An 18,540-nucleotide genomic window follows, 5' to 3' on the forward strand; every position below is an offset into this window, starting at 1 on the left:
AGTCTAATTCTTATGAACGTAAGAGACCTAAATCCTATTCCAAATTAATAACTATAGTCTATAACTTAACATAGTCCTTGTGAAACATAAAACCTATTCTAGAATAATAAATAAAACTACTTAAATAATAAATAAATCTACTTATAAATATAATTAAACACTTCCTTGCATCCACAGCAACTTCACCCGTACATCAAGAATGCACTCGTAATCCACTTCTCAACTCATTATTCCTTTTACACTATTGAACTTCCTCCTTGCTTTTAATCACTTTATTTCACTTATTCTTTAATTGCTTAATTTGCTAGTAGTCTCACTTTGTAACAACGGAAAGAATCATTTATATTCTATGTTTGAAAAATTACCATGTAATTGAGGAGAAAATACTTATAACTTTCAATTCAGAAGAGGTGAGAGTTGTCATTACATGGTGTAATTACAAGATTGTATAATTAAATTGATATATTTTTAAATAACAAAACAAACCTAAATATTAATAAAGAACACAACCAATATAGTTTAAACTTGGGGGGTTAAAACTGGAAAAAAACACTCGGAGATTAAAACTGGAAAAAAAAAAACTTGGGGGTTAAAACGTAAAGAGCTTTTGTTAAATCAAAGTACTACTTTCAATTTTTGAAATTAAAGTACTATATTTTATTAGAATACTAATACTAGCAGCACATTCTCAAAACTAAAAACTTCAAATATTTAAAACAAATGAGTGAATAGGCTTGGCGAAGTTTAGGATAAATGCAATAATATTGAATTAACAGAGTACTCTTTGGTTGTAAAAGTCTGATTCGAATGCATGGATTTATATAGGATGCCTCGTAGGGGTTATGTTAAAGTGTGTGACAATAACAATGATATACCTAGTGTAATCCAGCAAGTGGGTCGATGGACCCTTCCTCAACACACGAGGCATTACCAAAACAATTTATGTAACCACCTCATCAAAATATTTAAGTTGTTAGAGAAGGAACACATTTATTAGATTCAAACTGAAAACCTTACATTACCACAAAGCATAATCTAAATAAAGTTGTAGGAAAAACACTAAACTTAGACTATTGCCAGAAAACTCTTATGATAAAGCTTACAATCAGTATAGGACAACATTTTTCCTCGCGGCAATTCAAGTTTCTTCACTGTTCTACGATCTAAATTATAAAGATATAACTCGTAATCATCATACAAGTGAATCAAAAGTTCACCTTCTTGGATGTACAAAAACTTTAGATCCCACGCAGACCTGATTCTAATTCCACTGAGACGCTTACCAAAAGGGAAAATCTTCTCATTCAAGAGATTAATCTTGTACCTTTTGATCCATGAACGGGTCTCATAGTCCTCCAACAGCCACATATCCACGATATACCAGGGGATAAGCATGTTACAGAAACACAAACGATCATCCTTCACCATAAGTGTCATAGCTAAATGCGCTTGTTTTGAGTTACAAACATTCTGATTACTTACAGGATGAGGCATAGTAAACAACTCTTCTTTATCCATTCTGAAAACCATAATTCCGTTTTCACAAGGAGCAATTTTTTTTCTTTTTAAATCGTGAAACGTTATCCAATGCAATGCTCCATTAACAACTGCAGGATTGCCATTTTTTGGCAAAAAGTTGTAAGAGGTTGATGAATGAATTTCCTTACACTTCCACGTCTTTAAAATATGTACGAAATACTGACAAGAAGTTCCTTGTACTTCTGCAAAAAGAATTCTGAATTGTCTTGTGTAGGGACAAAAATACAGAGCACATACGAAATTTGGATGAAGTGTACATCGTAGTGTTAATTCTTCTTGTGTTATAGGGTTGACAATAGAATAAGTAGATTTCCACCTCGAGGAAGCAAACATAAGAACTCCTTCACAAGAATATAAAAGATTAGGTTCTTCTTTCGAGTTCTTATTAATCATAAGCTCAGGTTTGAGATGAAGTTTCTCAAACGAAACCTTCTTCTTCTTCTTAATCTTCTTGTTTTCATTTTCATCATAAACAAAAAGATCCTGTCCATGCTTCGCGAAATCATGCTTGGCAAAATCATCACGTATGAGAAACATAGGTCTAGTATGTCTAGATAGATGATGTATATTGGTAAAAGAGTCTTGTGATGAGACTAATAAGGCTCTCCAATGCCTACAAACCCATCGACATCTAAGAAAAGAATGTGATGGAAGTCTACTAAGAATATCAATCACGAGACAATCAGGCAAACGTTCAAAAGTATGATCCGCATCATCAACATTACTAGCTTTACATATTGTTTCAAGTAGTGAACCCAACCTTGTGAAAAAATCAAGTGTCATCACCTAATAAGTCAAAAAATCACAAAATAAGAAAACCAACCATGGTTTGGTATGGAAAATTTATATATATGATTGATAAGTGAATCAAATTAATTCAAGTAACCAGCATACACACATGTACATCACGAGCACAGTTAGGATTTTCATTAAGGAAATTCAAGAAAATTTTAAAGAAGAACTCACGGCTTGTTGAACGAGAGAGAAATTGTTGATGAAAACTAAAATTTGGAGAGAAAACAAACTTGGACGGTATTCAATACTCAAATTTTCATATGTATATTACAACAATTTAACTCTTTTATAATAGAGTTTTACTAACTTAAAAATAAGATAGCACTAACTCCTACTATAACTCAACTACTAACAAACTGAATATAATAATATGTTTTTATATATATATTTAACTAGCGAATATAATATTTTGATCGTCGGCCAAATATGTAACTTTAGGTAGTTCAGTATGAAAGCCCATGTAATCCAATTTTCCTCAAAAACATATATATTTGTAATATATAATAATATATATTTATATATATTTAACTAGCAAATGTAATATTTTGATCATTGGCTAAATATGTAACTTTAAGTAGTACTCATCGTATCAAAAGTTCCAATTTTGATATGGTAATTCAATATCTACCGTATCATGTTCAGATCTAGTAAGGTTGGATTCCATTTTTGACCCATCAAAGTAATTATATAAGTTCAATCACTTTCTTATTACTTTCTGTCACTTCATTGAAAATATTGTATATTTAAAGATGCATAAGGCCTAATTATGTCTCTTTCCAAATATTTTGCCTTTTTTCACAAAATTGCATTTCTTCTTAATCACACATGCAATTTTTGACCCAATTATGATTTAATTCAATCATTCATGATTTCCTATCACTATTATACTTGGAGAATTACCACAAACACTAAGCTATAAAAAAAAAGTCCATAATTCTAGCTTAGAAAGCAATTATTTTCTGTACAATCGTGGAATATAAGAAAATATAAGTACTAAAAATCCTCACTTTTTAAGTCATTTGGATTCACACAAGAAAGACTAAAAATAATGTCATTTCCTTTTTCGTTCAACTCTTGTGTCATAGAAAACTATATAAGAAAATAAAATATTTGATTCTCAAAATAATATTGTTTTGACAAACTTGAATATCATACATCTCAAGAAATATTAAGTTCGAGTCTTGTGAATTGTGATGAATAGAAAACTCGATGGTAGAGTATGTTTCCCTTCTAATAAAGAATGCAAATTCAAATTGGGTTAATAACTATCGAGTAATTAAAAAAAAAACCCAAGAAATAATCAAAAATTGGTTTATTTAAGTGGTATAATCATAATAGCTCCTCCAACTCTTGTTATTATATCGTAGCGGATCATGAACTTGTTGAATACTTCAATGCCTACTCTAGTTTTCTTTTTTTTTTAGTCTACTCTAGTTAATTTATACAAAATGTTTCAAGATTCCAATTTCATTTAATTATATTTAAATTGATATTATATTATATAGTATATAATACAAAATAGTATTTCTTTTTATGTTTAAACGGTTTTTCAAAATTAAAAGTGAAAACTATCCAAGAACGGACCCTTAATTTTTTTCTTAAAAGCTGCTAAACATCATTATAATTTTTATTTTATTTTTTATCTTTTAAATTAAAGTACTTTATTATTTCAAGGTTGGTAATTAGCCGTAGAAGTAATTTATTGAAATTCATTCAATGACTAAAAAAGAAAGAAATCTATTAAGTATAATTTCTTATAGAGTCAAATTTATAATCAAAAATTTAAATGTCTTCCATCAAACAAAGATAACTTTTCCTTTAATATGATTTTCCCTTTTTTGAGTAAATGAGTACTCCTTTTAAGATTATAAATATGGTCAGAAAAAAAATAAGAAAAGTAAATGTATTAGAATAATAATGTTGATTCATAATAATCGTTAGAATATAAATTAAGCAACCATATAGACAGTCACACAAATATGATCCATATATTAAATGAGGTAAGAAAATCATTATATTCTTTATCCAATTTTTTTTTTTCAAATTCATTAATACATGAGATATTTTTTTTACCAATATATATACATCTTTGAGAGAAAGTGGAGGCGCATAAAGAAGTCGGGGCCTCAAGCGATTGCTTTAGTGGCCTTATGATTGAGACGACCAATATCCGCATTGAAATTCAACTAATCGATCTGGAGTTAGACTAATTTGGATTCATGCCGCATTGCGCCCCACTCGGGCTACCAAGGGATTTCTCATACCCATGACTCAAATTTGAGACCTCTAGTTAATGGAATAATAACTCTATTCACTGCACCATATACAAATATATATTTTTATAATACAAGGACTTGGAAATAATATTAAATTCTATACAATTTTCAATTTTTTCTTACTATCTCAATAAGAGGTTTCATTTTTTTAGATTTTAGCGTGAATTGTTCAAATGAGTGAGTAGATTAGGTTAAGTTCTTATTTCTCATTAATTAGTATGTAACACCTATGTCGTTGGTTCTTATTTTCTTTCTTCCCATACTTAATTTTTATGAATCAATTATTTGTTTATCTATTAAAAATGTTTGAATAAATTAATCCTTAAAAATATTAATTTATACCTATGCATAAAAAGAGTTAAATAGTGAATTTCAGAAAAATACATGAATTTTAATCAGAATATTTATAAAATCTTATTAAGCTTTGGCTTTATGCTACCAATTGTAGGGAAATTGGCATGATGTACCTCAATTTTGTGATTTAGAATTGATATACTTCTCGTAAAAAAAAAAGGCTCACCTATAGAATGGTATTTTTAGTTGAGAATTTGCAGGCTACTCATGCCAAATAAACATTCTATTTAGGGTTCATGGACAAAATTTTAGATATAAACCCACTGTTCTAAAAATATATTATGGTTGCACACATATCACAATGGAAAGAAAAACAATTAGTAATAAAAATGTAAGGTCGATCACCCACAAAACATTTTGAACTAAAATGCCCAAAAAAAAGGAAGGAAAATTACCGAAATCCCATGAGATTAGTTACTAATTATTTAGACACATGTTAGTTTGCACTATTACGAATCATATCAAATTATATTTCAGGATATATGAGTCAAAATTAAGTGCAATTTGTTCTAAATACACTGTACCTAAGTGGATTTGCATGCATCTGGGATACATAACTAATCTTACTCGCCTCCCTCCCATCTCTCTCCCGACTCTGCTATGTATCTAGTATTTCAGATACATGTGAATCACATCAGATACATATAGATACATGTATCTAATGTGTATCTAATGCGACAATGCGACATGACTATCTTGCTAGCCTCCCACCCCACCTGGTTCGTCTCTCTCCCTATTTTAGTGTATCCAGTAGTTAGGGTTGTTCATGGTTATGGTTAAAAAACCAAACCGAACCGCAATCCAAACCAAACCGATTAAAAAATTGATATTTGGTTGGGTTTGGTTAGGTTTGGTTTTAAATTTTGAAAACCGATAGTATTTGGTTTGGTTTTGGTTTTACTAAAACAAAACCGCAAAAATAACCAAACCGAATCGATAAATTAGATATATAAACTTTATAATTATTTATATATTATTCATAAATAAAATATAAATATTTTATCAAATTTTAATTAACTTAAGTCTTTAACTTTACAATTTCCTCAAGCCCAACACTTTAGCCCAACTATAACAATCCTAAGTCCAAGTCTATTAAATCCATTTTAGTCTTTACCTACTCTACTTTCTCTTAATTGAAACACTTTGTTCAAGTAATGATAACTCTAGTATTGCTTAATTGAACCGACAATAGTTTTTTTGTGGATTGTTCATGTGCTAGATGTTTGTGTCTATCGACGTAAGTCCTCAAAAAAATTACTATTACTTTCAAACTGGATAAACCAGAAAAACTAAATCAAACCAAACCAAACCGACAATAACCAAACTGACGGTTATTTTTTTCGTTTGGTTTGGTTTTAGAAATTTAAAAAACCGACTAGATTGGTTTGGTTTTGGTTTTAATCAATAACTGATCCAAACCGAACCACAGACACCCCTACCAGTAGTAAAGATACATGTATCTAGGTATATCTTTCTCAATATATGGTAGAAAATCTTTAATTAGTGGTAAGATACATAATAATTTAAAAGTATAAGTAGAATTAGTATATACGATATGAATATATGTCTTATTAAATTTTGGTGCGTCTAGATACATGTATACTGTGTCAAAATTAGGTAAATTTGTTCTAGATACACTATATCCAAATGGATTCGCATGAATCTGGGATAAAAAATAAATCTCTCTCGCCTCCCTTTCATCTCGCTCCCCACTCTTCTATATATATGGTATCCCATATTCATGTGAATCACACCACATACATACAAATACATGTATCTAATGTGTATCTGGTGTGATTCGCATGTATATGGATACATGACTATCTCGCTCGCCTCACTCCCTATTTTAGTGTTCCAGTAACAAAAACACATGTATCTCGATATATCTTCCTCAATATATGATAGAATTTTTTTAATTAATGGTAAAATACGTGATTATTTGAAAGTATAAATAAAATTAGTATATATGATTTTGATATATATCTAATAAGATGGTTTCCCCAATAATAATTTTCCCTAATAATAAACATACTACGTCAAAACAGAAGATTAAAGCAAGGCTGGAAAGATCCATAAACAGAAATGAAAGAAACCTGCACAAATAACCATTATTAGGACTCTTGTTTAAGAATAGCCAAAGTTTACAAAAATAAATTTAAAGTACGATCTGAAGTATATAAAATTGATTAGATTTTAAAGAATTTTAGAAGGTAGTTATATTTTAAATATGGATACTTAAAGCGGATAACTTGTGCAATTCCTACCTTTCAAATTAGTGAGTAACAAGAATTATATTAGATATGAATGATCTTTAATTTTTTATCTTATTTGTCTCGAGCAAAATTTTAAATTTAATAAGTTCTGATTTTTTTTAATCTTAAAGAATTGTCTATAGAGCAAGCGGGGATCAAAGGTTTAAAATAACGCATTTTCAAGTCATTAGTGTAATTCTCAACTTCGAAAACTCCTGAACGCATTGTTTCCTTGAAGAATATGAAACATGAAACAAGAAATCCAAATTGAAATGGATATATTAATCTCGTGGCCTAAATTAGATAGTCGATAAATATATATATATTTTATAAATGAAAATCAATATACAAAAATATATATTTCTAATATATAATAATATATTTTTATATGTCTTTAACTAACGAATGTAATATTTTGATCGTTAGTATTTCAATTGACTTAGTCTTTAGCACGTAAGTAGTTGGTTGAATAAAGATAGTAGAATCCTTTTGTTAGTAGTTGAGTGATAGTAGGAGTGAGTGCTATCTTATTTTAAGTTAGTAAAACTCTATTATAAAAGAGCTAAATTAAATAGTTGATTGAATAAACATAGCATAATCCTTTCAATTTGTTAGTAGTTGAGTTATAGTAGCCGTTAGTGCTATCTATCTTATTTTAAGTTAGTAAAACTCTATTATAAAAGAGTTAAATTGTTGTAATTTACAGATGAAAATTTGAGCCTATTGAATAGAGTCCAAGTTTGTTTTCTCTTCAATTTTTAGTTTTCTATTTTTCCATCATCAACAATTTCTCTCTCGTTCAACAAGCTGTAAGTTCTTCTTTAATTTTTTTTTTTTGAATTTCCTTAATGAAAATCCTAATTGTGCTCGTGATGTACATGTGTATACTGGTTACTTGAATTAATTTGATTCACTTATCAATCATATATATAAATTTTCCATACCAAACCATGGTTGGTTTTCTTATTTTGTGATTTTTTGACTTATTAGGTGATGACACCTGATTTTTTCACAAGGTTGGGTTCACTACTTGAAACAATATGTAAAGCTAGTAATGTTGATGATGCTGATCATACTTTTGAACGTTTGCTTGATTGTCTCGTGATTGATATTCTTAGTAGACTTCCATCACATTCTTTTCTTAGATGTCGATGGGTTTGTAGGCATTGGAGAGCCTTATTAGTCTCATCACAAGACTCTTTTACCAATATACATCATCTATCTAGACATACTAGACCTATGTTTCTCATACGTGATGATTTTGCCAAGCATGATTTCGCGAAGCATGGACAGGATCTTTTTGTTTATGATGAAAATGAAAACAAGAAGATTAAGAAGAAGAAGAAGAAGGTTGCGTTTGAGAAACTTCATCTCAAACCTGAGCTTATGATTAACAAGAACTCGAAAGAAGAACCTAATCTTTTATATTCTTGTGAAGGAGTTCTTATGTTTGATTCCGCGTGGTGGAAATCTACTTATTATATTGTCAACCCTATAACACAAGAAGAATTAACACTACAATGTACACTTTATCCAAATTTCGTATGTGCTCTCTACTTTTGTCCCAACACCAGACAATTCAGAATTCTTTTTGCAAAAGTACAAGGAACTTCTTGTACATATTTCGTACATATTTTAAAGACGTGGAAGTGTAAGGAAATTCATTCATCAACCTCTTTCAACTTTTTGTCAAAAAATGACAATCCTGCAGTTGTTAATGGAGCATTGCATTGGATAACGTTTCATGATTTAAAAAGGAAAGACATTGCTCCTTGTGAAAACGGAATTATGGTTTTCAGAATGGATAAAGAAGAGTTGTTTACTATGCCTCATCCTGTAAGTAGTAATCACAATGTTTGTAACTCAAAACAAGCGCATTTAGCTATGACACTTATGGTGAAGGATGATCGTTTATGTTTCTGTAACATGCTTATCCCCTGGTATATCGTGGATATGTGGCTGTTGGAGGACTATGAGACGCGGTCATGGATCAAAAGGTACAAGATTAATCTCTTAAATGAGAGGATTTTCCATTTTGGTAAGCGTCTCAGTGAAATTAGAATCAGGTGTGCGTGGGATATAAAGTTTTTGTACATCCAAGAAGGTGAACTTTTGATTCACTTGTATGATGATTACGAGTTATATCTTTATAATTTAGATCGTAGAACAGTGAAGAAACTTGAATTGCTGCGAGGAAAAATGTTGTCCTATACTGATTGTAAGCTTTATCATAAGAGTTTTCTGGCAATAGCCTAATTTTAGTGTTTTTCCTAATTTTATACTTTGTGGTAATGTAAGGTTTTCAAGTTTGAATCTAATAAATGTGTTCCTTCTCTAACAACTTAAATATTTTGACGAGATGGTTACATAATTAAATTGTTGGGTAAACAATGTAAATCCCACTACTTTAGATCCTAATTACTAGGAATCCCATTAGTTTTTAATATTACTTTCTATACCACTTTCGTCTATCGGATATATGTATCATAAGCCGTTAGATACATGTATCTAGCAAATTTAAAAGAACGAGATACATGATTAATTGATTTGAACTAAATTATGTAACTTAATTCCTTAATTAAAGAGTAAATGGTGGGAAATTAACAAACAAAACGGACATAGTAGATACTTTTGTATCAACTATTATATATTAGTTTTAATATGAAATCTAAATCATAAACATTAGTAATTCTGAAATTGTAAACTTCATCTTCTTCATCAATTCCTTCTTTTGAATCTTCAATTTTCGAGGTTTTTTTTCATATGGCCAATATCACAATATTATTGAGGCATTCGGTTCATGTAACTCTTAAATCGAATTCGGGATCAATATCACATTTATCTCTAAAATGGATACATGTATCTCGCGAGTAATGATTACATGTATCTGGACGAAATATTTGAAACTTTAAGATACAAGCATTTAGGTTCATGGATCTCTGAAATCGAATATGAAAATTATAAAAGGAAATACCATTTAATTCAAAGTAAAAAATTGTGTGTCTCGACTTTTAAAACCGATGAATCGAATTCGGGTTCAATATCACATGTATCTCTGAAATGGATATATGTATCTCGCGAGTAATGATATATGACGTATCTCAAGGATGAAATATTTGAAACTTTAAAATACAAAGGAAGGAATTGATGAAGAAGATGAAGTTTACAATACGTAGATACATGAAAGTAATGAAAATCACAATAAAAAAACGGATATTACAAATTCTTCTATTGGGGATCTATCTAATCCAATAATTCAAATTCAACAATGACACCAATTTTTCTCCAAAGCTAGGGAAAATATAGAGTCGAAAAATGGGATTGAGATACAACTATTTATGGACTACGAAGATCTAGGGTTCGGATGGATGGGGTTTAGAAGAGAAGGGGGTGAGATACAAAAGAAATTTTTTAATTGTTAGTATCCTATTGATTAAGGAGATTAGACTTTAAGTTAATTACTCATTGTCATATTTAAGGGATTTGTGTATCTGATTTAAAGTTTTTAAAATATATGGTATGATTATTAAAAAGTGGTATTAGATGTAAAAATTTTAAATTAGAGGTAAAATATGTATATATGATAGTGAAGTATATCTTATTAAGTAGTTTTTCCTAAATTGTTTTGGTAATGCGTCATGTGTTGAGGAAGGGTCCGCAGGCCCACTTACTGGATTACACTAGGTATATCGTTGTTATTGTCACACACTTTAACATAACCCCTACGAGGCCTATTTACTCATTTGTTATAAATATTTGAAGTTTTTAGTTTTGAGATTGCACTGCTAGTATTAGTATTACTCTAATAAAATATAGTACTTTAATTTCAAAAATTGAAAGTTGTATACCTTAGTTTCAAATTCACAGATTACAATAAATAAATTCGCATCGACGTATCCAAAATGCAAGCAAGAGCCCATATAGGCAAATTGTATTGTGTATACATAAAACTCATTTGTATACATTGTTGTTTTGTTTGAGATGAGATAATGGATTGTGACCCCTTTGAAATTATCACGTTTATATTAATTTCATACTTAAACTATGACTTATTTACGGTAAGTAAGTATTTCCCTCAACTAATAGCTTTCATATGTTTAAACTTCATGCTCAATATATACTATATATGTGTGTGTTCACTCTCTCAAAAAAGGTTTAGAAAGTATCAAGTACAGAATTATATATATTATGTTTATAATGATGTTCGTGGTGTTTATGTTAGTTTGCCCACTGGATGGGTTTGGATCCCGTCCAGTGGGGATCTCCTCCGGTGCCTCCGGTAGGCCTTTAAATTTATTACACGTGTCTACTTAATTAGATATTCAATGGACTAGATGATTTTACTAATCAAAGCCTTAAACTACAGTTAGACTACTATTTAAAGTGTGATCTGAAGTTATATAAAATTTATGAGATTTTAAAGAAATTTAAAAAGGTAGTTATATTTTAAATATGGATACTTAAAGCGGATAACTAGTGCTGTTCCTACCTTTCAAATTAGTGAGTAACAAGAATTATATTTGATATGAATGATCTTTAATTTTTTATCTTATTTGTCTCGAGCAAAATTTTAAATTTAATAAGTCTATTTTATTTTTTTAATCTTAATGAATTGTCTATAGAGTAAGCTGGGATCAAAAGTGTATAATAACGCATTTTCAAGTCATTAGTGTAATTCCCAACTTCGAAAACACATTGTTTTCTTTTCTTGAAGAATATGAAACATGAAATCCAAATTGAAATGGATATATTAATGGGCAAATCACATAAATCCCACTAGTTTAGGTCTTAATTATTAAGATTCCCAATAGTTTTAAATATTACTTCCTCTACCATATTTTATGATTTGGATACATGAGTCTGAATCCATGAGATATATGTATCTGTCGAATTTTAAAATTGAGATACAAAATTTATTTATTTAAATTAATTGGTTGTAACTTATTTCCTTAATTAGAGGAGTAATTGAGGATTTTCAAAATACATAAATAATTAATTTCATTTTATTATTCTTTGAAATAGTAAATTCATTAATATTATTAATATAAGCTAAAAACATGTATATCTTGGTAATGTAATTTGATTAATTTCAAATTATTACTCTTAAAATAATAAATTCATTAATTTGATGTATCTATTATCAATATATGATGTATCCAACAAACTAAACATTTAGATACATGAGTGCCATACAAGTACATTCATATGTATCATAGAAGTATCTAGCATTAATTTCATATATTTGTTATACGTATCTAGTATTAATTTCATGTATCTTTTATATGTATCTAGTATGAATTTGATTTATCAAGTATCAATTGCATATGTTATATCCAAAAACACGTATCTCGAATACACAGTAAACATATACATCTAATTATGTGTATCTAAATATGGAATATACAAAAAGAAGAAGCATATACATCTAATTATGTGTATCTAAATTTCATACGTTATCCAAAAACATGTATCTCGAATACATAATAAGCATATACATTTAATTATGTGTATCTAAATATGAAATGTAGTTGAAACACATGAATCTATGAACAAATCACGACTGTAGAATATATGTCGTATCATTAATATCATTGTGTTGTTAAAAATCATGTATCCGAAATTTAATATATAGTGGATACATATACATGTTCAGATACCCCATTACTAAAAATACAGCTCGAATCTTAATTAAGATTACTACTTATTGAATACACATGTTTCAAGGGCTATATCAAAGTAATACTGGTACTATCACATCCATATCACAGTAACCAAAGAAAGTCTTAGAAGAACACCAGCAAAACAAAAACTACTCTACAATATTCCCTTTGATCCTTTTGCACTGTGGCATAACATAATCAAAACTAAGATTCATTTCTTTCGGAGACAAACAATCAAGACCCACTATGAATTGAAAGTTTTCTCTGTAGTAGTTACTGTGATTGGAACTCGTGATAAATGAACAATACAAAATGATATTTGGGTTTAGGAGAATTTGTGGTGATGTTATCTTGAGAAGAAGAGAGTAGATTAACTATTGTTGAAATGAAATTGTAAGGTGAAATTCTTGAATCAGAAAGGAGGAGACATAATTGAGTGATAAAACATGGGGAGGGGAGAATTAAGAGATAGTGGTTGATTTGGAGTGAAAGAGTTATTTAAGCAGATAATTAATCAATAATAGTTTTAAGGGATGTGGGTATCTAATAGTATTTTTCAAATAATATATTAATATATGGTATAAAATACTAAAAAGTGGTAATATATGTAATTGTTTAAAAGTAAAGATAATATTAGTATATATAGTAGTGATGCATGTCTAATAAGGTAGTTTATCCTATATTAATCTCGTGGCCCAAATTAAATAACCGATAAATATATATCTTTTATAAATGAAAATCAATATACAAAAATAAATATATATATATATATATATATATATATATTAGAAATATATATTTTTGTATTAATCGGGTGTCTGTATCTATGAAAATTGCGTGTATATGTATATGTTATTTGTGTTTGTATATCTGCATAAAATTTGAATTTGTATACAATTGAATCGAGTTAAAACAGTTGTATTTGTAGATCAAATCTCTCTCGCTTTATAAAATCACAAACTATACATTGTATTTTGAATAATTTGTGTTTGTATGAAGCGAGAAAGAGAGACAAAAGAAAACTGGACAAGGGAGATTTGTATTTTTATAATTATAAGTGTATATGGCAAAGAGATATGTATTTGTATTTGTATATACAGTTCTCTCTCATTTTATACAAACATAAACACAATTTATACATTTGTGTTTGTATAAAGTGAGAGAGGCGAGGGAGATTCAGGGAGAGTGGCGAGCGAGATTCAGTGGAGAGAGGCGAATGACAAAGTGTTTGCTACGGATTAGAATTAAATGAAACTATGGTTATAGCATTTATTTTGAATTAATAGTTTGCTATTTTATACAATTTTCCTTATATTTAACTAGCGAATATAATATTTTGATCTTTGGCGAAATATGTAACTTTAGGTAGCTCAATATGAAAGTCCAACATGTAATCCAACTTTCCACAAAAACATATATTTGTAATATATAATAATATATTTTTATATATATTTACTAACGAATGTAATATTTTGATAGTTGGCTAAATATGTAACTTTAGGTAGTACAATATGAAAGCCCAATATCATCATATTGACATCATCACATCAAAAGTTTCAATTTTGATACAGTAATTCAATATTTACCATATCATGTTCAGACCTAGTAAGGTTGGATCCCATTTTTGACTTATCAAAGTAATCATATAAGTTTAATCACTTTCTTCTTACTTTCTGTCACTTTCTTCATTGAAAATATTTTGTATATATAAAGATGCATAAGGCCTAATTATGTCTCTTTCCAAATATTTTGCCTTTTTTCACAAAATTGCATTTCTTCTTAATCACACATGCAATTTTTGACCCAATTATGATTTAATTCAATCATTCATGATTTCCTATCACTATTATACATGGAGAATTGCCACAAACACTAAGCTATAGAAAAAAATCCATAATTCTAGCTTAGAAAGCAATTATTTTCTTTACAATCATGGAATATAAGAAAATATAAGTATTACAAATCCTCTCTTTTTAAGTCGTTTGGATTCACACAAGAAAGACCAAAAACCATATCATTTCCTTTTTCATTCAACTCTTGTGTCATAGAAAACTATATAAGAAAATAAAATATTTGATTCCCAAATAATATTGTTTTAACAAACTTGAATATCAAATATCTCAAGAAATATTAAGTTCGAGTCTTGTGAATAGAAAAATTATTGGTAGACAATATTTCCATTCTAATAAAGAATGCAAATTCAAATTAGGCTAATAGCTATCGAGTAAATAAAAAAAGACTCCAAGAAGTAATCAAAAATTGGTTTATAATCATAATAGCTCCTCCAACTCTTTTTATTATAACATCAAAGTATATCTCAAGAAACAATAAACTAGAGTGGATCATGAGCTTGTTGAATACTTCAAAACCTACTCTAGTTTTTTTTTCAGTCTACTATAGCTTATAATTTATACAAAATGTTTCAAGATTCCAATTTCATTTAATTATATTTAAATTGATATTATATTATATAGTATATAATACAAAATAGTATTTCTTTTTATGTTTAAACGGTTTTCAAAATAAAAAGTGAAAACTATCAAAGACTAAACGGACCCTTAAATTTTTTCTTAAAAGCTGCTAAACATCATTATTTTTTTATCTTAGAAATCAAAGTAGTAAAACTTGTGCACATTCCCAAGACACAATATTTTTAAAAAAAATTGTTATACAAAAGCAACACTTGACCAAACAAACAAAATAATCATCTTTTGATGGACCAGAGTTACGGTAGAGTGATAAATATTTATTCATCCTTAATCACAAGTTTTGAATACTTTGAGTCTTTTCGATTACAGAGTCACATTTATTAAAAAACGATTTATCTCCAAATAAAACTCTCAGCGCCAATTCAAAATTAATCAGGCTATAATTTAAGTATCAAACACCAGTAGAAAACAAAAAATAATAATCTATCTTTTGGAGTGTAGATATATATAACGCTTATTTTCTCGAGCTCAGAAATTTATACTATAGTACTATATTGTTAGTCCCTATAAGTTGAGAAGATTCCTTTCAATATTAAAGTCTTTTTTTTAAAAAAAATAATTAAAAGAACAGATAAAGAAATATGAAAAGTAGGAAAAAAGAAGCTAAAAAGGAGGAGTCGGGTCAAACCAGGTTAAGTGGGTGGGTCATGTTGTTGTCGTAAATGGGTCCCTAAAGATTTGACCCGGAGGTCAAAACAGTAATAAGCTATTTTCTCCGCGTGGTCATCTATAATGATTGAGACTAATCTCTCTATATTTTCCTTTGCCCCCTCTATTTATACATTTTTCCTTTTTAGTCTCAAATTTCAAATTATTTTCTACTTCTTGCCTCTCAAATTTTAAATTTCATTACTTGGGTTGGGATAGACGAGACTAATGTGGGGTCGTTTGGTTCATGAACTACGTCCACCTACGAAATTCATCTTTGGCTTTTGTCTAGGTAGGTGTATTACTCATTTCTTTTTTTTCCTGTAATGATTCGAAAAATTCAGACTCATAAGGAGAAGGGCCGATGGGGGGATCTGGGAAAGTTGGGATGAACAGATGTCTTCATTTCAAGTAGTTTTTTTTTTTTTTTTTGGAAAACTCTATCTTAGGATTAAGTTTGAGGTTAAATTTTATGTTTTATTTGATTGAAGTGTAAATTATCTTGGAATGAATTTATAAGTTCAGCAAATAAGTAGAAATTTAATTTCAAACTCAGTTATGAGATATCTAAGGATTAAGTTCGAGATTAAAACAATTTATTTAGTTAAAGGTTATAAATTCGATCAAATAAAGTATAAATTTAATTTCAAACTCAATCTGTCTTATTCCATCCAATTTGCTTTGCTTCATTCCACTTTTTAGGTAAGATAAATTAGTCGAAAGATTATAATCTCGAGATAACTTGTCTGCGAACTTGTCATTTGCTTTACGGACCAAATTATTCCAAAATTATAATTATTGGATTAATTTATCCAAATGAAACATGAGTTTTTTTTTTTTTTTAAAAAACAATTATAATACAATCTTCAAAAAAGTTTGTATTGTATTTAAATCAAAGCACTTTATTACTCAAAGTTGGTAATTAGCTGTAGAAGTAATTTATTGAAAATCATTCAATGACTAAAAAAGAAAGAAATCTATTAAGTATAATTTCTTATAGAGTCAAATTTGTAATCAAAAATTTAAATGTCTTCCATCAAACAAAGATATATTTTCCTTTAATATGATTTTCCCTTTTTTGAGTAAATGAGTACTCTTTTTAAGATTATAAATATGGTCAGAAAAAAATAAGTACAAACTTGATGATATTGGACCAGCTCTTTCACTTGACAAATAAATTTTCTTCTGTTTGACTCTTTTGACTAAAGGTAGTATAAAAAGGGAAATATATTAAAGATGATGATTTTACATACCATTTTTCGATTTTTTTTAGCATTAATTATAGATTTGAAATCAAACAAAGGTAGTTGTTTGACAGCTGGTTTGAAAGTGAGTTATGCTAATATTTAATAAATAATATCATATTTAGTAACTGATTAAGGAGTTGTATAAAATAAAAAATGAAATAACTAATATATGAATAACTAAATTTTGCATAACTTATATATATATATATATATAATACTCTTTCTGTTTCAAATTAATTGTCTTATTTTGACTTAACACAAAGTTTAAGATGATACATAAAATTCTTGAATCATGTGATCATAAATTGAAGATATGTAAAATATACTAAAATATCTTTTAATATTTTATAGTCTTAAACATGTTACATGGAAAGTCAAACTTAAAAAATTGTTAAAAAAGAAAAGACACATTCTTTTTCAAATAGACTTAAAAGGAAAGTAAACAAACAAATAAAAAACGAAGGTGCTACATCTTCATAACTAATCATTGCTTTACAAAAAATTACGTACATAACTCTAATCAGCAACCAAATGACTTCTTAAGAATTGTGATGGTTTGATAAGTAGTACTCCCTTTGTTCCTAATTACGTGTCCACTTTTGAATTAACACACCGATTAAGAAAACAATGATTGACATAGTGAATTTACCATTTTACCTCTATTAATTATAAAGTGGATGAACTAAAAACTTAAGATTTTCAAGAAGTTCTACTTTTTTTCAAAATTATTAATTAAGGGTATAATAGGTAAAAAAAAATTGTACTTTCTTGATTTGTCAAAATAGACAAGTAATTAGAGACAACTAAAAAAGAAAAATTGACAAGTAATTAAGAGCAGAGCGAGTAATATTTGATTATTAATCAAAATTCTCAAATACTATATATGAAATCACATTTATTAGAAATTTGAATACACTTTATTTCTCAACATGAATATTGTGAACTCTAACATGAATATCAAACCCCAAGCAAAACCAATCAAACAAAAGGAAAAGGCAAAGGAAAAGGAAAAGGAAAAGAAAAGGAGGAATTATTAGTACCATAATAAAATGTAACAAATTAAATGGGGGCTGGTGGAAAGGAGAACAATAAATTGGAATAAGTTGGAGGCTGCAAATGCAAGAAAATAATAAATGTACCAATAAATTTCACTCGTTTTTTCAACTTTTTTTTTCTTACAAAAATTTCCACTTTCTTGCATGTGGACTTCATAGTCTCCACTTCACCTTCCTCTTCCCTTCCTTTTCTTCTACCCCCACCCCCCCTAAACCCCCCAACCC

The sequence above is a fragment of the Solanum tuberosum genome, unplaced genomic scaffold, assembly GCF_000226075.1.
Source record: "Solanum tuberosum cultivar DM 1-3 516 R44 unplaced genomic scaffold, SolTub_3.0 scf00324, whole genome shotgun sequence".
Lineage (NCBI taxonomy): Eukaryota > Viridiplantae > Streptophyta > Magnoliopsida > Solanales > Solanaceae > Solanum > Solanum tuberosum.